At 39.3% G+C, this 20,504-nt stretch overlaps 1 pseudogene; it reads right to left on the reverse strand.

Annotated features, from left to right (window-relative positions):
* Positions 1-1,404: 1,404 nt before the first annotated feature.
* On the reverse strand, positions 1,405-19,883 carry LOC138896377 (uncharacterized; annotated as a pseudogene).
* Between the last annotated feature and the right edge of the window lie 621 nt (positions 19,884-20,504).

Below are 20,504 nucleotides of genomic sequence, written 5' to 3' on the forward strand. Positions count from 1 at the left end.
GCTTTCTTCCGCAGGTGCGAAAATAGCAGTAGCAGGAGCTCCAGCTGCAAATTCCAACTTCGACAAATCCGTTAACCATCCGGAATCACCCCGAGGCCCTAGGGACCTCAACCAAAAATACCAACAAGTCATATATCAACATACAAACTTAGTCGAACCTTCTAATCACTCAAAACAACATCCAATCATCAAATTACCCTTAGATTCAAGTCTAAGAACTTCTAAATTTCCAAATTCGGCAACTGATGCCGAAACCAACCAAACTATGTCCAAATGACCTCAAATTTTGCACACATATCACAAATGACACTACGAACCTACTCCAACTTTCAGAATTCCATTCCGACCCCGATATCAAATTTTCCACTGCCGACCGAAATTGCTAAATTTTCAATTTCGCTAATTCAAGCCTAATTCTACCACGGACCTCCAAATCACATTCCGGACACACTCTTAAGTCCAAAATCACCTAACGGAGCTAATAGAACCATTAGAATTCAAATCCGAGATCGTGTACACATAGGTCAATATCCGGTTGACTTTTTCAACTTAAGTTTCTACTTAAGAGACTAAGTGTCTCAATTCACTCTGAAACCACTCCGGTCCCTAACCAACTAACCTGACATAACATAATATAGCTGAATAACACAAAAAGAAGTAGAAATGGGGAAAACGAGGCTATAACTCTCGAAACGACCGGTCGGGTCGTTACATCCTCCCCCTCTTAAACATCCGTTCGTCCTCGAACGGGTCTAGAAACATACCTGGAGTCTCCAATAGGCGTGGATATCTGCTCCGCATCTCCCGCTCGGTCTCCCAGATGGCCTCCTTTACAGGCTGACCTCTCCATTTCACCTTCACTGAAGTTATATCCTTTGACCTCAACCTTCAAACCTGCCGATCCAAAATAACCACCGGCTCCACATCATAAGTCATATCACCCTCCAACTGAACCGTGCTGAAATCCAAAACATGGGACGGATTTCCAATATACTTCCTGAGCATGGAAACATGAAACATTGGATGCACACTCGACAAGCTGGGTGGCAAGGCAAGCTTATAAGCCACCTCCCCTATTCTCTGAAGCACCTCAAAAGGCCCAATGAACCGGGGGATCAACTTGCCCCTCTTTCCAAACCTCATAACACCCTTTATGGGTGATAACTTCAGCAAAACCTTCTCCCCAACCATAAAAGACACATCACGGACCTTCCTATCCGCATAGCTCTTCTGCCTAGACTGCGCCGTGCGAAGCCGCTCCTGAATCAATTTCTCCTTATCTAATGCGTCCTGGACCAAGTCTATACCTAAGAGCCTAGCCTCACCCGGCTCAAACCATCCAACCGTAGATCTACACCTCCTCCCATATAAAGCCTCGTATGAAGCCATCTGAATACTCGACTGATAACTGTTGTTATATGCAAACTCCACGAGTGGCAGAAACTGGTCCCATGAACCCCCAAAGTCAATGACACAAGCACGCAATATGTCCTCCAATATCTGAATAGTGCGCTCGGACTGCCCGTCCGTCTGAGGGTGAAAAGTTGTGCTCAACTCAACCTGAGTACCCAACTCTCGCTGCACAGCCCTCCAAAACTGCGATGTGAACTGAGTACCCCTATCTGAAATGATGGAAACTGGGACACCATGCAGGCGAACGATCTCTCAGATGTAAATCTCAGCCAACCGCTCTGAAGAGTAAGTAGTACCAACTGGAATAAAGTGCGCGGACTTGGTCAGTCGATCCACAATAACCCAAATAGCGTCGAACTTCCTCGAAGTCCGTGGGAGCCCAACTACAAAGTCCATGGTGATCCACTCCCACTTTCACTCTGGGATCTCTAACCTCTGAAGCAAGCTCTGATGCTCATACTTAACCTGCTGACAGTTGAGACACCGAGCCACAAACCCAACTATATCCTTCTTCATCCGCCTCCACCAATAGTGCTGCCTCAAATCCTGGTACATCTTCGCGACACCCGGATGGATAGAATACCGCGAGCTGTGGGCCTCCTCAAGAATCAACTCTCGAAGCCCATCTACATTAGGCACACATATCCGGCCCTGCATTCTCAGCACGCCGTCATCACCAATATTCACATCCCTAGCATCACCTCTCCGAACCCTGTCTTGAAGAACGAGCAAGTGGGGGTCATCATATTGATGCTCCCTGATACGGTCATAAAGAGAAGACTTGAAGACCACAAGAGCCAATACCCGACTAGGCTCCGAAATATCCAATCTGACAAGTTGGCCCACTAAGGTCTGAACATCTATTGCCAAAGGTCTCTCTGCTGCTGGAAGATATGTTAAACTCCCCAAACTCTCTGCCCGGCGACTCAAAGCATCGGCCACCACATTGGCCTTCCCCGGATGGTACAAAATAGTGATATCATAGTCCTTAAGAAGCTCCAACCATCTCCGCTGACGCAAATTTAAGATCCTTCTGCTTTAACAGATACTGCAGACTCCGGTGATCTATATAGATCTCACAATGAACCCCATACAAATAATGACGCCAAATCTTCAAGGCGTGAACAATGGCTGCTAACTCAAGATCATGGACATGATAGTTCTTCTCATGGGTATTCAACTGGCACGAGGAATAGGCAATCACCCTACCCTCCTGCATCAAAACACAACCAATGCCTATCCTCGAGGCATCACAATACACGGTGTAAGAACCTAAAGCTGATGGTAGAACTAACACTGGAGCTGTGGTCAAAGAAGTCTTGAGCTTCTAAAAGCTCTCCTCACACTCATCCGACCACTTGAATAGAGCACCCTTTTGGGTCAATTTGGTCAATGGGATGCAATAGATGAAAATCCCTCCACAAAACGACGGTAGTAACCTGCCAAACCAAGAAAGCTCCTGATCTCTGTGGCTGAGGACGGTCTAGGCCAACTCTGCACCGCCTCTATCTTCTTCGGATCCACCTGAATACCCTCGCTGGACATCACATATCCCAAGAATGCTACTGAACTGAGCCAAAACTCACACTTAGAGAACTTTGCATAAAGATTCTCCTCCCTCAATCGCTGTAATACAATCCTCAAATGCTGAGCGTGCTCCTCCTGGCTACAAGAGTACACCAGGATGTCATCAATGAATACAACGATGAATGAGTCCAAATAGGGCTGGAATACACTGTTCATCAAATGCATGAACGTTGTTGGGGTATTGGTCAGCCCAAAAGACATCACCAAGAACTCATAATGGCCATATCGGGTCCTGAAAGCTATCTTAAGAATATCTGAATCCCGAATCTTCAGCTGATGATAACCGGACCTCAAATCAATCTTAGAGAACACCCTCGCTCCCTGAAGCTGGTCGAATAAATCATCAATACGAGGCAAAGGATACTTGTTCTTGACTGTGACCTTGTTCAACTGCCTGTAATCAATACACATTCTTATTGAACCATCCTTCTTTTTCACAAATAGAACCGGTGCACCCCAAGGTGACACACTAGGCCGAATAAACCCCTTATCAAGGAGTTCCTGAAGTTGTTCTTTCAATTCCTTCAACTCTGTCGGTGCCATACGATACGGTAGAATAGAAATGGGTTGAGTGCCTGGCACAAAATCAATACCAAAGTCAATATCCCTGTCAGGCGGCATGCCCGGCAGGTCTGCAGGAAACACATCCGGAAAATCATGTACCACCAGAATAGAATCAATGACAGGAGTCTCTACACTAACATCCCTCACAAAAGCCAAATAAGATAGGCAACCCTTCTCAACCATGCGCGGAGCCTTCAAATATGAAATCACCCTACTTGGTACATAATCTACAGAACCGCTCCACTCAACCCTCGAAATTCTCAGAATAGTCAATGTCACCGTCTTAGCGTGACAATCTAGAACAGCATGACATGGAGATAACCAATCCATACCCAATATCACATCAAAGTCAACCATACTAAGCAACAATAGATCCACTCGGGTTTCCAAACCCCCAATAGTCACCACGCATGACCGATATACGCGGTCCACAATAATAGTATCGCCCACAGAAGTAGATACATATACAGATGAAACTAAGGACTCACGGGGCATATCCAGAAAATGGGCGAAATACGAAAAAACATATGAATATGTGGAACCAGGGTCAAATAAATCGAGGCATCTCGGTGACAAACCGATACAATACCTGTAATCACAACATCTGAAGCAATAACATCTGGTCTGGCAGGGAGAGCATAGAAACGGGCCTGACCACCCCCTGATCTGCCTCCCCTCTAGGGCGACCCCTAGCTGACTGACCTCCACCCCGAGCTGACTGGGTGGATGGTGAGGTAACTGGTGATGTAGTCAGAGGCTGACTCCTCTGCTGAGATAGACTTCCATGACGATGAGGACACTGCCTCCACATATGCCCAAGCTCCCCACACTCAAAATAACTCCCTGGTGCTGGCGGCAAAAACTGAAGGGAAACCCTAGCACCAGGATGACTGGTAGAAGAACCTGGCATGGAAGAGCCCTGAACAGGTGGAGCACGGGACGAACTCTGAACTGGAAGGGCACTAAATGATGAGTGTCCCTGATGAGAACTGTGAAAACCATGGCCAGATGATGCATCCCGATGAAATGGCCGAGCTGACTGAGCCTGCCTGAAATGACGACCTCTACCGTGCTGGAACTGACCCCCAATAGGAGCACCACTGAATCCACCCTGACCACAAGGCCTCTTGTCCTCCCTCTCAACCCTCTCCTGACCGCGAACCATCTCAATCTGCCGAGCAATGTCGACAACCTCATCAAAGGTAGCACCCGAAACCCGCTCCCTGGTCATGAGCAATTGTAGCTGATAAGTGAGGCCATCAATAAACCTCATGATCCTCTCTATGTCCGTGGGAACCAACCAGATAGCATGACGAGACAACTCAGAGAATCGCATCTCATACTATGTCACAGACATATCATCCTGGCGAAGCCGCTCAAACTGTCTATGCAGCTCCTCTCTACGGGATCGAGGCACGAACTTCTCCAAAAAGACCACGGAGAACTGCTGCCAAGTAACGGGTGCTGCGCCAACAGGCCTACGCCTCTCGTAAGTCTCCCACCATCTGAGTGCAGCCCCAGAAAACTGAAAGATAGTGAATGAGACCCCATAAGTCTCCAGAATACCAGCAGTACGGAGTATCCTCTGACACCTGTCCAAAAAGTCCTGAGCATCCTCTCTCTCTGTGCCACTGAAAGGTGGTGGCTGAAGTCTCCCAAATCTCTCCAAGCTACGTTAATCATCCTCAGGCATAGCAGGAACCACATAATCCTGAGCAACAACAATCGTCTGGGCTGGTGGTGCCTCCGGTGTCTGAAGTCCCTGAATAACCTGCTCGGGTGTGCAAGCGACGGGAGTCTGAGTGCCTCCCCTGGCCTGAGAAGTGGTTGCGGCCGTCGAAATAGAGACCGCCTGAGCAAGGCCAGTACACGTTGTCAGAATCTGAGCTAGGGCCTCCTGAAGGCCTGGAATCACAATAGGCACAGGTGGTGCCTGAGCTGGTGCATCAACAACTGGAACCTGGTCCTGATCTGGGACAACCGGTGGATCTGCAGGTATTGCCCCAGCTGCTGTACGGGCTGCACCTCTGCCCCTACCACGGCCTCGGCCTCTCGCGGCCCTGGCTGGTGGTACTAGTGGCTGGCCCTCTTGACCGGTAGTACGAGTCCTCACCATCTGTGAGAGAATGAAACAACAGATGTTTAGTTACTAGAATCAACAGATTCGCGCGACAAGAATTCAAGAATGTGGAGTTTCCTAAAGGTTATGCAGCCTCTTGAAGATAAGTACAGACGTCTCCGTACCGACCCGTAAGAATCTACTAAACCCGCTCATGACTCGTGAGACCTATGTAACCTAAGCTCTGATACCAATCTGTCACGACCCAAAACTAACCCCTGTCGTGATGGCGCCTATCGTGGAACTAGGCAAGCCGACTTATTTTAAAAACAAACCGATATTTTTATTTTAAAGATAATTTCAAGGTTATTTAACATAAAAACCTTCGTAAAGGAGTTCCAATCAAAATAAAAGTGCGGAAGAAAAAGCCTGATATCGGGGTGTCACTAGTCATGAGCATCTACTACAATCTGTCTAACAATATCAAGGCTAACTCAGCCTGGAAAAATAGCTAAATACAACTAGAGGAAGATAAGAGGGAGAAGAGCAGGGGCTACGATCGCCAAACAGCTACCTTGCTATCTCCAAGAAAATGTGCAACTAGAACACTCAATAATCGCTACCGTGACCAGCTACACCTGAATATGCACACAAGGTGCAGGGAGTAACGTGAGTACGCCAACTCAGTAAGTAACAACAATAAATAAAGACTGAGCAGTAGTGACGATCAATAAAGCATATAACGTTCATATTTGGAAATCTCAGTAAAATACCACATGCTTTTAAAAAATAGGATTTGAATCAAAACATCTCGTTTAACCTAGTTCAAATAAAAATCATTTAAAGATATTTTTCAACAGTTTTCAGACAGAGGAAAAATGCAAAGGTGAGCAAAAATGATGAAATCATAAATAGCCCCTCGGGCAAAACATCACTCATAAACAGCCAATCGGGCAAACCTCACAGTCACTCGTGCCACTCGGGCATACCTCACAATCACTCATGCCTCCCAGTCACTCAGCACTCGGCACTCGCACTCAGTAGGTACCTGCGCTCACTGGGGGTGTGTACAGACTCCGGAGGGGCTCCTTCAGTCCAAGCACTATAAACTGCACGGACAACTCACGTGCCATAATAATAAAGTATGCTGCAGGCGGGAAGCCCCGATCCACACTCATCCTCACAAATCAGGCCCTCGGCCTCACTCATTCATAAACCTCTCAAACCACTCGAGCATTTCAGTAAAACAAGGCATTCGGCCCAAAACATTTATATGCATCAAAATAGAGTCATATAACTGAGTTATGCGGTAAACAAGTATAAACATGATTGAGTATAGATTTTTAATCGAAAACAATGAGAGGATAGTAAGAAACAGCCCTTAAGGGTCCAAACAGCATTGGCGCAAGGCCCAAACATGGCATTCAGCCCAATTTACAGAAATTCTTTCTAAAACATATAAGTATCATATGGTTTCAACAAAGTATGCAACTTTAAAGTTTCTACGGGATGGATCAAGTCACAAATTCCCAGCAGTGCACGCCCACACACCCGGCACCTAGCATGTGTGTCACTAAAAAAAGTAGAATGATACAAAATCTAGGGTTTCATACCCTCATGACTAGATTTACAATCATTACTTATCTCAAACCGGTCAAATCTCTACCCCGCAATGCTCTTGCCTCTGGACTTGGTCTCCAAATGCTCCAAATCTATTCACAATCAGTACAATACCATCAATATACGCTAATGGAATGAATTCCACAAGAAAAGCTTCAAAATTAGACCAAAACCCGAAATTGGCTCAAACCTGACCCCTGGGCCCACGTCTCGAAATCCGATAAAATTTACAAAACTAGAAATCTCATTCACTCACGAGTCTAACCATACCAAATTCATTAAAATCTGACATCATTTGGTCCTTCAAATCCTTAAATTACTTTCCAAAAATTTCAAGCCCTAACCCCTCATTTTCACTAATTACCATGATTAAACAATGAAAAATCACCATATATACAAGTATTAGGGCTCAAGTAACTTACCTCAACGAAACCCCCTTGATTCCCTCTTCAAATCTCTCCCAAAAGCTCCAAAAACCGAATAGAAATGGTGAAGAATGCAACAAAATCGCGAAGGGTTCTATTTATGGTTTCTGCCCAGGTTTTTCGCACCTGTGGCCATTTTCTCGCACCCGCGCGACCGCACATGCGGTCCAAGGAGCCGCACCTATGCAACTCACTTAATCCCCCAGCTTCCGCACCTGCGGACTCGCATCTGCGGTCCCTGGTGCGCATCTGCGAAACCAGCCCAAAATTCTCATCTCCGTATCTGCGCTCAAGGTCTCGCACCTGCGGGCTTGCAGATGCGGCAAATTCTTTGCACCTGTGTTCCCAGCCTTGGCCCAGCATTTCCCGCACCTGCGCACTCCCCACACGCACCAACGGCCTCGCACCTACGAGGCTTTCTTCCGCAGGTGCAAAAATAGCAGTAGCAGCAGCTCCAGCTGCAAATTCCAACTTCGACAAATCCGTTAACCATCCGGAATCACCCCGAGGACCTCGGGACCTCAACCAAAAATACCAACAAGTCATATATCAATATACAAACTTAGTCGAACCTTCGAATCACTCAAAACAATATCCAATCATCAAATTACCCTCGGATTCAAGCCTAAGAACTTCTAAATTTCCAAATTCGGCAACCGATGCCGAAACCAACCAAACCACGTCCGAATGACCTCAAATTTTGCACACACATCACAAATGATACTACTAACATACTCCAACTTCCGTAATTTCATTCCGACCCTGATATCAAATTTTCCATTGCCGACCGAAATCGCCAAATTTCCAATTTCACCAATTCAAGCCTAATTCTACCACGGACCTCCAAATCACATTTCGGACATACTCCTAAGTCCAAAATCACCTAACGGAGCTAACGGAACCATCATAATTCAAATTCAAGATCGTTTACACATAGGTTAATATTCGATTAACTTTTCCAACTTAAGTTTCTACTTAAGAGAGTAAGTGTCTCAATTCACTCTGAAACCACTCTGGTCCCAAACCAACTAACCCGACATAACATAATATAGCTGAATAACACAAAAAGAAGTAGAAATGGGGAAAACGAGGCTATAACTCTCGAAACGACCGGCCGGGTCGTTACACTAGAACTTGCCTTGTGTGTTTGCAAAGCGAAATAGTAGTTTTGTTCAGTCTTGGAAGTGATATAAGCGTTTCTTTGTTGAGGCAGATATGTATATTTTACCTGCCTAATTGTTATGTATCGTAGTTAACCCCTTTGAGCATGTAATCTTGTTTCTTTGGCAACCACATTATAAGTCTTACCCATTTGTTTGAATTAACCATTTATTTGAACCTTTTCACCTCTCATGAGCACTTGAATTGTTATGAACTTTACAAAAGTTAAAGTGTGGGGTGGTTGATTTGGCTTTTGAGTGGAACTAATGAAATAAGGAAAAAGGTGCACTGTTTTGAAAAAGTAAGAGCTACTTGAATTGAGAAAAAAAAGATATAGTTGTATTGTTGTGAAAAGTATTCTGTGATAGTGGTGACTCTTGATGCAATTGTGCTTAAAGAAGTATGGAGTTAATATACATTGATGTGAAGGTGGAGTTATGGTTTGACATAAGTAGTAGGTTTGAACGTTAAAGTATATTATTAAAGTGCTTAGGGTGGTGTAGTCACTCGTATATCCAAATGTATCCTACCCGACCCGCAGCCTATATTACAACCAATTAAAGTCATATTTGATCCTAAACTGAATGAGCTCGATTAGTAAAGTAGTACACTACGGGCAAGCCTATGGTGTATCTTTTGTAGCATATGAATGTTATTTATGAGAGTAAGTGAATTCTTTTTATCTTGAGTTCCTAATTGTTCTTAAAATTTTATTGTGTGTGGAACTACTCTCTTTTGTTGTGTGAGGGCACTTGATTCATGAAGGAAAGGTTATGTCATTGACCTCTATGTTGAGTAAGTGAGTGAGTTGTGAATAATGCATGGTACTTGTGTGTCAAATCTTGAGGTGAAGATATTACACCCTTGTGCTTAGTCTATTTTAAAGATTCTTGGTGTAATGAGTTAGGAGAATTATTTAAAAAGGCCGTGTCTATATAAAGTGTAGTTTGATTGCTCGAGGAAAAGCAACGTTTAAGTGTGGGGTAGTGATGTTTGGATATAAGTCCATATTTTTATTGCATTACTTACCTTATATTTTGGGGCTTTAATGCTAAACAATATTATATCCGTGCTTAATTGAGTTTATTTTATGTGTAGGTACGTTGAAGACGAAATTGGGAGCAAAGTAAAGATTTTATGTGTATTTTATACACTACAAGAATGGAGTCATGATTATTTAATTAGTGAATATATTAAGGTTTAACTTTGTGTTGGTAGACAAAAGAGATAAATCAAAAAGAAGACAAAAAGAAAGAACAATGCAAAAAAATTGAAAACTAAGGAAAAGAAAACAAAAAAATGTGAAATGGAAAGTGATGTTTGGAATGTAGAACTAAAGAAAGAACAAGCAAAAACTGAAGCAACTCAAAAGCGAAGCAGCATCCCAGGTGACGCGAGGTTCACTGCTCGCAATAGAGCAGGCGGCGCGAGACTCATAGCGAGCATTTGAGCTCGCGAGGCAAGGCCTGAGGCGAAGTGGAGCGACCTATAAAGGTCACGAGGCACGGTCTGTAGCGAGGGGGTTCCGAATTTTAAAAGCCTATTTCGTCTCCTATTTGGTTTTGGACTTGGTTATTTCGTTTGGGTCTTTTCCCTACACCTATAAATAGTCATTAAACATTATTTTAGAGTAATTTTGCGACCGGAGGCAAGAACATCACGTGGAACTACTTTTGGAGAAGAAAATCATCGAGTTCTTCATTCCTTTATCTTTTCTTTGTAATTTATTTATGCAAAATATTTGGAAAATTATTACTACGAACATGAGTGGCTAAGCACTCTAAGTTCTAGGGTTGTGGTTGACATGATTATTAACGTTTATTAATTACATCTTCGTTAATTCGGATTAGCATCTTGTGGTTGTTTCTTTAATTCTAGTTTTAATTTGTGAATTGTTGTAGCTACCAATTCATCCTACTATTTATGCTATGCTTGGGAAAGTCGTGTTTAGATTAGAGTAGAATTAGAGAAAGCTTGTTTCTGAACCTGTGGCTCGCGGGAAGATTTCGCGGATAGGATAGGAATATACCTAACAGTCTTGCTTAGTTGAATACTGTATTATATTCGTTCATGATAGATTCAAGACCATAGAAATATAGGGTTGATATATTATGGATAGACGGATAGTATTGTGGGAACATGCTATTTATATAAACGATCAGGCCAACTAGCAATCATAGATAATGTGAATTAACGAGTGTAATTATTGAACTTAATAGGATTGATAAACCGACCACAACCTTGAAATTTTTATCTCCTCTGAAGTAAAATCTCATCATACGCATTTGTATTCTTGATAAATTAGTTGTTACTTGTTTAATTTCCGCAATAGTAGATTAATAGAAAAACCTCACTCTTAAGTCGCTTGGACAATTAATTGATTTTAGTTCGCTTAGTTAACGATCAATCTAAGTCTCTGTGGGTTCGACATCCAACTTTCGAGTCACTTTATTACTTGACGACCCCGTATACTTGCGTGTACTTAGGAACCAACACTGCTGGATGTAACTACTACTACGTCTCCTATAGATTTGTATATATCTAGAAGATCAATCATCTTGTACATTTTGGTTTTGGTTATCCAAAGAGCTATATATTTTATTCTGTAAAGTGTATTTTTCTACCCTTGTTATGAACCACATTTACATATTTTAATGTTACAGACCCACATAATTTATTTTGGATACTACTGGAGAGTCTAACCATATTTGAACTTACAGTTACACTTTGGCAACAATTAAGATGAGGTAGCAAATTCTTTTAAATTGTGTACCCCAAATAATCGTACAGCAGAAAGGAAAACTTTGCAGCTTTGACTATAGCTGTTGACTCGGGCTGCGCCCGAGTTCATCCCAACTAGTATTTAGGAATGGTAATGGGGCGGGGCAGGTTTGAGCTTACCCCGCAAAATTTTAACCGCCCGCATAGCAGTGTTTTCTATTTTTATCCCCCCCCCCTCCCCGCCGCCCCGTAATTTGTTTATTCATTTGTTATTTTTGCGAAAAAAGCACAAGTTTAATATTTTATCTTTTTCAGTTTCTTAAATCCCTCATATGGATCCAACTATTATATTTTTATTTTCAGAAATTATAATAGAAAATATAACTTAATTGAAACGCGTAAAAGCTAGAAAATAAACGCGTTGAAAATCAACATATCGTATACCTAAATTTACGTATTAACTTGTACTTGATAAATTTTTATATAACAAATATGCACCATAATGTTTTTATAACAACTTTATAATATATAATATGTAAGCTCATATATGTTAACACATATTTTCTGCTTGATTTTATAGCATTTTTCTTTTCTCCGTTTTCAGTAGGAATTATCTCCTAACCAGTTACTATTTAAATACAAGAAAATGACCTCACAAGAATTTTCTATATTTATTTACTAATTTTTGTGAAAAAAAGACCATATGTATATAATTAAAAGAACCTTTTTAAGGACATAATACGGATCTCCCCTCTTGTAACTCTTGTAGGCCACCATATGATACCCAAAAACAAAGACAAATGAAAAATAAGTTGATTCAATTACCTATAAATTTAGTGCAGAAAAGTACCAATGTTACAGAGAATTTTCTTCACTATTTTTTTGCCTTATTTGTACAGTCCATAGTGATTTTCATAGAATAAACCTTCAAGGAACCACAATGAAATCCGCAACCGCCCCGCCTCGCCCCGTATTAGATTTTGAAAATTCAGTTTCAACTCGCTCCGCACTCGCATAAGATCAAACCCGCCCTGCCCTGCATAAGATCAAACTCGCCCCGCACCTGCACCGTCCCAATGCCATTTAATTTATATGACAGATATTCTTTATTATTTTTTCATTCTCTTAAGGGTGAAATGTATTCAAAATTAGCAAAACAAAAATTTCCAGAAAATAATTTCATTGGTTCCCTTGTATTAAGAAAAAAATATTATTTATGAGAAAATTGACATTTGAGTTAAACGGCTGCTGTGTTAGAGTTGCTAAAATGTTGCCCATTTGTAGAAGGATTCTAAAGAGGGTAATGTTGGTCACTCATAGTTGGTAATTTTGTTATCCCTATTTTTTCTAAAAATAGTTAAACCTCTTATATAATAGAACAAATGAAAGTAAATTTAAGATACTTTTGAACCGAAAGAATAAATAAATAAATAAACAAGCTAAAATGATAATGAGGAAACCTCTGTTTATAATTTTAGCTTATCTCGTAATAGTTATATCCAAATGTCATTGTGTTATAGTTAGGGGTGTCAATGGATATTTTAAAACCGATTAAACCGACCGAACCGTACCGCACCGAACCGATTTTTAGATTTTTTTTAATAAAACCATAGGTTTTTATATAAATCTACAATTGTACCGATAATTAGGGTAGATTTTTTATTTTATGGAAATAAACCGAAAAAATATCGAACCATACCGAATAGATTTACATATGAAAAATATATTTATATATTAAGTTTAAAAATAATAAAGTACTAAATTTATTCCTTGGGTCTTGGAATTATGAAAATGGTTACAAGCCAACAAGTAATTAAGATCAAAATCCTAATTCCCAACACTATTATGCTCCTCCTATTGAAACTAAATTATTTCCAGCATATTCTCTAGCAAGACACAAAGTATTCTAACGATTATGAGTAGCAAAGTACAATGTATTGAATATGTTTCCTTTCATATGATTTCTATTTATCTTTTTGAATATTTAATCTTCTATATACTCTATTCTTGAGTTCCAACTAGGTTAATATCTTTCTACTTGTGTGGTTTATCTTTTCTTTATTTTTGCGAAGTTTCTTTTACTCAGCGGTAGAGTAGTTGATGAATCTATACTATGGTCATCTTTCATGTTTTTATAATTCATCATCATTTAAATAGCAAAACTGTCTAGAGAGTTTTTCTAAGAGCCCATTTGGACATAAGAAATTTTTCCTTTTTTTCAAAAAAACAAATTCAAAACAATGTTTGGTTATGAAAATTTTACATTTTTTCAAATCCAACTTGAAATACATTTTCGAATTTGATATTCACTGTTGAGATCTACAATTTATACTTTTACCTGAATGAGCCACTACAACTTCTATTAGAGATTGTTCGTACAGTTAAACAATCAGCATGTTTGATTGTTTGCTTCAAGTCGGGGTGATTTTGATATTTTTTACAAATTGTGATCAGGTATAAATCATGTTTCATGATTTTGAAAAAAGTACATACAAATATGTTGCAAAAATTATAATCAAACACAACTTCATCTTCAAATCAAATTTTAGTGAAATTCCAAATTTGAAAAAAAAAATCTTGGAATTTATGTCCAAACGCCTACTAAGTCCTATAAAAGTATGTACGTTATTACATTCTACTTTTACTAGTGACCTTTATATGACATTTAAAAAATATCGCAAATTAACCGAACCGTACCGATACCGAAGAGAAACCGAAATGATTGTGACAGTTTCAAAAAGTTTAATTTTAGTTATACATAATGGAATAACCGAAAAATTGATGTGATACAAATTTTATAAAATAACCAGCTGAATCGAACCATTGACACCCTAATTATAGTCCTTAATTATTTCAGCTCATTTTATCTAATTAACGACGTACTCCGTATTCTTCTATCTATTTAGCTCAAATGACAACGTATTAAGTATATTAAACATAACACATACTAACACTCTCCCTGCAATCCAATAACATATCTCTGCATGTGATGAGTCGATGGTGTGATTATTTGTACTCCCAATTGCACGCAAAGTGTGTTAGGAATATACTAGTATATATGCCCTAGGATTGTTATTGTCTTTTGCTGCGTGTTACAAACATCTATACGCAATCCTTTAAAGTGTTCGACAAATTATCCCACTGAGTGAGTTGCTCGACTTCTGTGATCATTATGAGTGAAGACGATTCTTTGGTATTTTATGCTTTTTCGTTCGATTCCAAAGATATAGTGAGTTGCTCGAGTTCTGTCAAAAAAGATGAAAATATATTTGAACTACAATGAATGTCTTACTTGCACCTTGATCTTGATAGCTTTTATTATATGGCGTTGTGACAGAGAAATTTAAAGACTTTATCAATTGGGCTTCAATTTCCCAAAGCGCAACTAGACTGTTATCAACTTGTATTACTGTAATAAATATTAAAAAACAGTAAACTTTCTGAAGAAAGTCAGTAGAAACAGCATGTCAAAATAATATCTGAAAAAATAATTTTTGGAATAAATCGAGCTCATTGAATACATAGTGTGTCCTTAAGGAAATTATTTCCCTCAAGTACCCGAGGTGCTGGAATATATTCTCACAGGATAGAACGATTAACTCACCGAAGTGTTGGTACCAAAAATGCCGATGAATAGCGAACCACTTGAAGGCAGTAAAACTCACTGGAATTTTTGTGCAGAAGAAGAAGAAGAAAATCAGAAAATTTCGTAAGTAAAGATTCTAGGATTCAAGACATATTTATAGACCATTTGACACTATTTCTGAAAAGGTTTGCAACCTTTCAGAAACAGCCATAGTTGTTGGAACATGTGGGAAGAAATATTGCTGGAAAACAGATAGCGGATTTAAAATAATCCAGGAACGAAAACGGACTGGGTCGCCTCATGGGTTATTCCGGATTGAATTTTTTGTTAATTAATTAAATTAACTAATTAAATAATTGAAAGGAATTTTGTCCAAAAAGATTAATCAATCAATCTTTGACCAAATCTGAAGCCGAAGCCGAAGTCGAAGCCGAGCCGAGCGAGCGAGCGACGACAACAGCGCGAGGTTTGCCTTCTTCTTAACTCTTTAAGAGTTAGAAGAAGAACAATTGTATATATACCCATCAAAAATCTTTTCTTCCTCCAATATGGGACAATGTCCCTTTGCCAAGGAGGGAAACTCAAATATTTTATTTTTCCTCCATTTTTCATTCACCATCTTTAAGCTACACAAGCTTAAAATTCCAACAATCCCCCACATGAATGGGGAATGGCTATAAAATAAAAAAGAATGCACGGACGCGTGTGTGTTTTACATGCAAGAATTAATTGCATCTAGATAAGTAGGTTTTCCTTTGAAATTTCTGTAGTGAACTTATATCGGATATACTCGGTCAATCGGTAGATTTGATATCTTTGAACCGTTGAGCGTTGTTGTATACCTAGATAACATAAGTCACACAATCAATTCTTAATCATCTATGGTTCTCACGGTTGTGTTCGTTTCAGTCATGAACACCGCTTGATTTCATGAGTGCTTAGAGAATGGGCCTTTACTTTTATTCCCCTTGAAGCGGCTTACACTTCACACACACATAGGTGATTTCTAAACGTGTAATCCTATAGACACACTATCTGGTCATATCCTGCCAGACTTAGCAAATCATTAAAAGGCTTTAAGCTTTATTGACTCATCAAAAAGCCTTAATGCTTTACCTCGATTTATGAACATTGTCTTCATTACGAGAATGGGTTGAGTTATTTGACAATGTTGAACCGTCATTCATAACTTTGTTTGATCTCTTTGAACCTAGCTCGTGGAATCTCCAGTCTGCTAGGCAGAGTTACCGACATGATGACTTGTCGTAGACCTTAACCCCATTCCCTTTGATGATCTTTCAACTGCCTCTCTAGATAGGCCTTTTGTAAGTGGATCTGACACGTTATCTCTTGACTTTACGTAGTCAATCGTGATAATACCACTAGAGAGTAATTGTCTAACGGTATTGTGTCTCCATCGTATATGACGAGATTTTCCGTTATACATAATGCTTCCTGCCCTACCTATTGCCGCTTGACTATCACAATGTATACAAATAGGTGCCAAAGGTTTGGGCCAAAATAGAATATCTTCCAAGAAATTTCGGAGCCATTCAGCTTTTTCACCGGCCTTATCTAAAGCTATGAATTCAGATTCCATTGTAGAACAGACAATGCACGTTTATTTGGATGATTTTCAAGACACTGCTCCACCCCCAATTGTGAAAACATATCCACTTGTAGATTTAACTTCAGATGATCCAGTGATACAATTTGCATCACTATATCCCTCGATCACGGAGGGATATTTGTTATAACGCAAAGCGTAATTTTGGGTATGTTTGAGATACCCCAAAACTCGTTTCATTTCCATACAATGTATATGATTGGGATTACTTGTAAACCGACTCAGTTTACTAATAGCACATGCTATATCTGGTCGCGTACAATTCATGATATACATCAAACTTTCCAATACTCTTGCATAGTCCAGTTGTGAGTCATTTTCACCTTCATTCTTTTGAAGTGCATAACTCACGTCAATTAGAGTCTTGGCAATTTTGAAATCCAAATACTTGAAATTGTCAAGTACATTTTCAATATAGTGAGACTATGTAATGCTAGACCTTGTGGAGTCTTGTGAATTCTAATTCCTAAGATCACATCAGTAACTCCTAAGTCTTTCATATCTGAATTTGTTAGCCAATATGCTCTTAGTAGCATTTATATCTGCCATGTTTTTGCTCATTATCAACATGTCATCAACATATAAATAAACAATGACTTCACGTCCTGGAGTATTTTTAATGTAAACATATTTGTCACACTCATTGATTTTAAATCCACTTGCCAATATTATTTGGTCAAATTTGACATGCCATTGTTTGGGTGCTTGTTTAAGTCCATAAAGCGACTTAACAAGTTTGCACACTTTCTTTTCTTTATCAGGAATCACAAAACCCTCAGGTTGTTCCATGTAAATCTCTTCCTCCAATTCTCTATTTAAGAAAGTTGTTTTAACATTCATTTGATGGATTTCAAGTCTATACACGGCCGCTAGTGCCACTTAACAACTCGCATTCAGTTTTATACGGATAGATGCTTTCAAAGAATTCAGCAATATCTGATTCCATTACCGTATTAACATGAATTTCGGGATTATCGGATTTATGAACTAAAAACTGACATGCTTTACTGTTTATAGCATATCCAATGAAAACGCAATGTACAGTTTTTGGTCCGATTTTAACCCTTTTAGGTAAAGGAGCTTGTACATTTGCTAGACACCCCCACACTTTGAAATATTTCAAGTTGGGTTTTCTTCCTTTCCATTTTTCATATGGAATAGATTGCGTTTTGTTGTGGGGTACTCTGTTGAGTATTCAGTTAGCTGTAAGTCTAGCTTCTCCCCACAAACTCTGCGGTAATCCGAAACTTATTAATAAAGAATTCATCATTTTCTTTAAAGCCCGATTTTTCCTTTCCGCAATTCCATTGGATTGAGGTATGTGAGGTGCAGTAGTTTGATGGATATTTTCATATTTCGAACATATTTCTGCAAACTGAGCTTCATATTCCCCACCCCTATCACTTCTAATTATTTTGATCTTTTTATTCAATTGATTCTCCACTTCATTTTTGTACTGCTTAAATGCTTCAATTGCTTCATCCTTACTATTAAGCAAATAAACATAACAATATCGAGTGCAATCGTCAATAAAAGTAATAAAATACTTTTTCCTACCTCGAGATGATGTCGACTTCATATCACAAATGTCAGTATGAATTAAGTCTAAAGAATTTGAATTCCTTTCAATAGACTTATAAGGATGTTTTACAAACTTAGATTAAACACATATTTGACATATTAATTTATTACACTCGAATTTAGGCAATACTTCTAAATTAAATAACTTCCGCAAGATTTTGTAATTGACATGTCCTAAACGAATATGCCATAAATTATTTGACTCCAATAAATAAGAAGAAGCTGAAATTTTATTCATACTGTCGACAACCATTACATTAGTTTGAAAAGGCCCTCTCTGAGGTTTTCCTTTCCAACATATATTTTATTCTTGCTTACAATAACTTTATCAGAAATAAATACACATTTGAATCCATTCTTAACAAGTAAAGAAGTAGAAACTAAATTCTTCCTAATAGTAGGAACATGAAGAATGTTGTTGAGCGTTAACACCTTGCCGGAAGTCATCTTCAGGAATATATTCCCATAACCTTCAATCTTGGTTGTTTCAGTATTTCCCATGGAAAGCTCATCTTCGGGACCAGCAGTAGAGTATGTCGCAAATGCTTCTTTGACAGCACAAACATGTCGAATGGCTCCAGAGTCAATCCACCACTCCTTCGGATTTCCAACTAGGTTGCATTCCGAAATCATTGCATATAGATCATCAATGTCATCATTCTTCTCCACTATGTTGGCATGTCCCTTTTTCTTATCCTTTTTCGGGAAACGACAATCAGGAGCATTGTGACCAGTATTTCCACAATTGTAGCAAGTGCCCTTGAATTTCTTTTTATTTTGATCCTTAGTCTGTCCAGAAGACCTCTTTTTCTTCTTACTTTTTGGAGCAGTTTCCTCAACGATATTAGCTCCCATGATCGTTGAATTTCCACGAGACTTCTTCTCGGCTATTTTGTTGTCTTCCTCAATCTTGAGACGAATCACAAGATCTTCCAACTTCATTTCTTTGCGCTTGTGCTTAAAATAGTTCTAGAAATTTCTCCACGAAGGAGGCAATTTTTCAATCATTGCAGCCACTTAAAATGCTTCATTCATGACCATACCTTCAGCAATAAGGTCGTGAAAAATAAGTTGAAGCTCATGAACTTGGGTTCCAACAGTTTTGTTATCTATCATTTTATAGTCTAGAAACTTAGCAACCACGAACTTCTTCAAGCATGCATCTTCAGTCTTGTACTTCTTCTCAAGTGCGTCCCATAATTCTTTCGAAATATTCATCGTACTGTATACATTGTACAAGTCATCCTCTAAAGCGCTTAAGATATAGCCTTTGCAAAGAAAATCTGCCTGTTTCCACGCCTCAACAATCATGAATTTCTTGTTACCCGGCATGTCCGCAGCAGGCACTGGAGTTTCTTCACTGGTGAATTTCTGCATACCAAGTGTGGTAAGCCAAAATAACACCCTTTGCTGCCATCCTTTGAAGTTGGCTCCAGAATATTTTCCCGATTTTTCGGCCGGTGGAACAGCAGTCCGGCTTGACGAGGCTATCATCGTTGCCGCAACAGTTGAAGAAGAATTTGCATTATTAATTGCCATTTCTCACTGTCAACAACAGAAAAGTTTAATTAATGGCAAAACTAGAACAGTAAACAATACTGTAATTACCAATAAACAGTACGTATGATGAATAAAAATCGAAGTTTTTATATACTGTTTCACACAAAACGATGAAGTTTTTACGTTCTTCAAATCGTTTTCTGAATTTCAATACTCTGATGAAGTTTTTATATCTTCAAATCAGAATAGTAAAAATCAGGAGTAGAAAACCACATAGGTTTTTATCTCCACAAACAGAATACAGAATATAAAATAATTTCCTTATGATTGTTATTAACTTGTATTACTGTAATAAATATTAAAAAACAGTAAACTTTCTGAAGAAAGTCAGTAGAAACAGCATGTCAAAATAATATCTGAAAAAATAATTTTTGGAATAAATCGAGCCCATTGAATACATAGTGTGTCCTTAAGAAAATTATTTTCCTCAAGTACCCGAGGTGCTGGAATATATTCTCACAGGATAGAACGATTAACTCACCGGAGTGTTGGTACCAAAAATGCCGATGAATAGCGAACCACTTGAAGGCAGTAAAACTCACTGGAATTTTTGTGCAGAAGAAGAAGAAGAAAATCAGAAAATTTCGTAAGTAAAGATTC

The sequence above is a fragment of the Nicotiana tomentosiformis genome, chromosome 7 (assembly GCF_000390325.3).
Source record: "Nicotiana tomentosiformis chromosome 7, ASM39032v3, whole genome shotgun sequence".
NCBI lineage: Eukaryota > Viridiplantae > Streptophyta > Magnoliopsida > Solanales > Solanaceae > Nicotiana > Nicotiana tomentosiformis.